The sequence below is a fragment of the Nannospalax galili genome, unplaced genomic scaffold (assembly GCF_000622305.1).
Source record: "Nannospalax galili isolate Female #2095 unplaced genomic scaffold, S.galili_v1.0 scaffold1229, whole genome shotgun sequence".
Taxonomy (NCBI): Eukaryota; Metazoa; Chordata; class Mammalia; order Rodentia; family Spalacidae; genus Nannospalax; species Nannospalax galili.
The window spans coordinates 291,343-296,026 of NW_008359121.1; positions in this window are offsets into that span (position 1 = coordinate 291,343).

The window sequence follows — 4,684 nt, forward strand, 5'->3', positions numbered from 1 at the left end:
CATGTGTTCTTTAAATTCGTTGAATTCCTTGATCATGTTTATGATTCTTCTTTTAAATTCAGTGTCCTGGGTTATCTCTAAGGGGATTCTCCTTGTAGAACTCTTCTACAGGATTTGTGAGGTTTGGTGGGGACATAGTGTTTTGGCTTTCCTTTTTATTATTCTTTCGTTGTGGTTTTGGCGTGTGAATTTCTTTTGTTTGTGATTCTGATATGAGAATTAAGTTGATATATGTTTCTGTTTGTGTTATCTGGGTGCCTAGATATTTTCTTTATTGGTTATGTAACCCTCTACTCAGGGTTATCTACAGAAGCCCAATTCAGGTTCCTGTCAGGTACACTCAGGCTTCCTTCACCACGTGGAGGCAGGATCTAGGGTCTCTCAGGCAGACCTGTGCATTGTCAACCCTATGCCAGAGTGAGGCCAGAAGGGGGCCAGAACCCGGGACCCTCTGGTGGTCTGCTGAGCTTTGAGCAGCTACCCCGATAGAGGTCTGAATCACCCCCCCCCAAGCTCTCTGCTAGGATCTCCAGAAATAACATTTTTTAAAATAAAATAAAATGACATTAACTATCTGTGTTCTTCCAAAAAAGCAAAAGCATGATCTGTTAACACGTGACAAAGCAGGTTGTTTTCAAACTATCAATGTAGAAGATTCTTCAGCATAAATTTAACCCAACTTTATTTTTTTTAAGTGACAGAGATCTTTACATAAGTTAAATGTGAAGATAACAAGAAGTTTCAGAGGTTTAAAATGCTTGCTGAGCAATACTGACCAACTGAGTTTGATTCTTGGAACGACATAAAGGTCGAAGGAGAGAACTGACTCTACAAAGTTGTCCTTTGACCTTCACATGTGTGGCACATCACAAACACAGTTACACACACACACACACACACACACACACACACACACAACAATAAAAATGAAAAAATAAGTGATTTTAAAAGTTTAAACAAAAAAGAAAAAGTCAGTAAAAGTAAACAGAGAAATTATATCAAAGGGTATTCATGGGAAACCTATAAATAGGAAATTGCAAGAAGAAGACAGTGATATATTACTTAAATGTCACACCAGGTAGAACAGACAACATGTAATTTTTAGTTAAACAGAATCACATACACATGTGTAAAAACCTTGAGGAAGATGCAACACATAACATAATACAAGTGGATTCTAGGATGGATTTGGTCTCATCCTGGTACAGTGGTACAAAGTCCTTTGTAGTGCACATGAGTGAATAGTGCCAATGTCTCTTGAAAAATATTTCACCACGAATTATTTTCCTTGTTCCACCAATGTAAGTTTATTTTAATACAACTTCTAATGAAAACTAGATCACCTGATACTTTTATTGGTAAAAAGATGAAAGACTTTTCTCCAGATTAGACCTTGGATATTCCTGTTACTGTTTTTGCTTTATTGAATGATCCTCTAGAATTGAACAGTAAGGCAGAAAGCAAAATGAAAGACCATCTTCTTAGCTCAGACTCAGAGATAGGTGGCTGCAAAGTATGTTCAGTCTTAAAGTATGAAACTGTATTCCTTTCCTGTGGCAACTTGATCTCCCTTTATTTCTAGTTAGTCCCTTCTAGCTTCTTTAATGCTCAGGATAGTGGCATATGAAAACCAAAAGTCCAGAGTATGGTTTTATTTATTCTTCAGTAACACAGAAGAATAATCATAGGTTGAATAAAGAACAAAAAAATTGAACAGAAATCCTTTTAATATTTACTCTAGAGAGAGTATTTTAAAAAGCATCAAGGCCTCAAGATCCCACCTGCATTTAATCTACAGTTGGAATCTTCATACTGCAGTCCAGTCTGCAAAGCAGAGGGAAGAAACAATACAAGCAAAGAATGTTTCTTCTGCCTGATAAAATGTAGATTAAAAATATGGATGGTGATGTAATTATTGCTTTAGACACATGTTAAAGATTTCTACAGCACTCTTCTATGTAAAACTTGGGACTGACTCTTAATAATACTAGTTATGATAATAACTAGTCCAGTAAATAAACAATCATGAATTTTCTTGACTAAACTTTAAATATACAATCACCCTAAAACATCTATTATATACAGCCTTCTTGTAATCACCATCCAAAAATATCATCTGCAAAGTTGACTTTTTAAAATATTTATACAGCAAATAAAAGTTAAATATTTGTAAGTGATACTCTTTCATGAGAATTGCTTGGGAATTTCAAAATCATTGAGCATGGAAATTATTTGTTATAGGACCTCATAATAATAATTCCTCTGTATGTTTTGTAGTTCACTACAGATGAAAAAAATAACCAATTAAAAAATTTCACAGTATTGAGTTTTGGATTTTTTTTCAACAGTTATGAACAATTTCCCATCTAGTAGAACTAGTAACACCTTGAATTTATGCTGAAAATTCTCCTCACACCTTTTCCTAGTAATACTTATATTATGTGCTATTAAAACAAGTTACCAGGGCTGAGAGACTGCTCAGCGGTTAAGAACACTGACTGTTCTTTCAGAGGATCTGGGTTTCAATCCCAGCATCCACATGGCAGCTAACGACCATCTTTAATCCAGTTCCAGGGGATCCGATGCCCACTTCTTGCCTCCACACATTGCACGACACTGATGCACTTACACACATGCAGGCAATACACTCATACATACAAAATAAATAAAAATAATAAATAAAATATTAAAAAAAGTTACACATACTTAGCAGAGTGTATGGATGAAGAGGCAATTGTTTAATTAACATTACATCTGTGTTTTTGTACTTTGAGAAATATTAATTTCTAGAAAAACTGTTTGTAAAATAAGTCAATAACAGTAAACTAACGTTGTTTAATAAATAAAAAGACTGGGCCCTTGCTCTATTTGGTCATTGGGGTGACCTGTGGCCACCGGTAAGTGGTGCTTCTTTGTATTACAGACCCACTAGTGCCTCAGAGAGTGCATGTTTTATAATAATTTTTAAGCTGTCAATGTTGATTTTTTTCTGTATATTAATGTATTTTTTGAAAGACTGAGTTGTAAGAGTGGCAATATAGGAAAAAAGTAGCAGAATATTTGCCACTGTGAAAATACTGTCATGGCAAAAAACTGTTTTTGTTTCATATTCATTTGTCAATTTTAGTATATTCAGTGAATGCTTTTGAAGAAATGTAGATCTGCTTTCCATATGTAGAAATTTTTAATGGAAGGTAAAAATATCTTTTTTTAATGCCCCATTATAGGATTTCCAAATCAGTATTTAGAAGTCTGTACTGTCAAAACTGTAGCTTGATATCATGTTTACTAAGGCAGGTACTACACTGCTCCCCAGGAGACTAAATCTGCAGGATGGAAATACTGTATCTTTGTATGCTGTCAACTTTACTCAGAGATCTGAGGAAATGACATATTTATACTTTAAAGAAATTTACTTTGGGAATAAATTCTTATGTTAGTCGGAATATTTCTGGCTTCCTCATTTCCCTAGCCCACCCCTCTTACTCCACAGCTGACAGGGGTCACCTTTAGATGCTCTAGCTTTAAGAAGAAGAACAGTGTCTTTAGAGAAGCTTCAGTGGTTGCCAGTGGCCCCTGGAGCAGTTTTAGGTTTAGAATTTGTATTCCAGCACTCAAACTCAGGGTCAAGTTTTAACGAAAGAGGTGTTTAGTCACTAATAACTAAGGTAAAGCTTTTCTTAGAGGGGCAAAGTATTTCATTTTTACTTTTTATTGAATTTTTGTGCATTTCATATATCTGAAACATATTTGTAGATGCCATCCCCTAACTTCACCCTCCTATAGCATCCCCAAAAGATTTCATGAATTCTGTCCTATAAAGTCAATTTAGTTAAATTTGTGGTGCAGATGTCACTGTGTGTGAATTCATCCACAGGAGCCTAGACAGCCTATCTAGCCTCACTCCCCCTAAAGATCAGCTTTGTACCAACCAGCAGTTACCAGCTGCCAATAGCTACTCAGTTAAGATTTGGGCTTCTTAAGTATTTCCCCAGTTCTGTGCTGGGTTTTTGTCTGATTTGAGTTTGCGTGGGTCTTGTGTATGTTGCCACCATTGCTGTGAGTTGGTTGATATGCACAAGTTCCCAGCCATCTAGAAAATGGTTTGTGGTCATCCACCATCCCTAGGTCTTACAGTCTTTCTACCCCTTCTTCCAGGGCATTGTAGATGGGTCACTTAGGCCTGGGCATCTCACAGACACTTTTTCTCTGCATTTGACCAGTTGTGGAACCATGTAGTACTCTCCATCTGTTGCAAGAAGAAGTTTCTTTGATAAGTGGTGAGAGGTACAGCTGTCTGTAAATGTGAATATACATGAGTTCAACCCCATTGAGTGGGTTTTAAGTTCAGTGGTAGCTATTGATTACTCCCAAGGTAAAAGTGCCACTACTGCACCAAAAGAGATAGTTTGCTACACCTGTCCTTGTTGTAGTTATTAGAGTTTAAAGCTGGGATTGGACCACTGATTATTTGTCTCCCTTAGCATCTTGCATAGCATCTGATGCTATGAGATCCAGTCTTCAGGGAGGAGGCTTCCAGGTCAGTTCCAGATCTATTGCTCTAAGTCCTGTGTCTGAAATATGTCCTGTCTTCAGCAACAGGATCTTACTTCAAGTTCTCAGGGGCAATCAAGGGCTTTGGTAGTAACCTGTATTATTTCAGGGGCCCTTGGACTATTTTGAG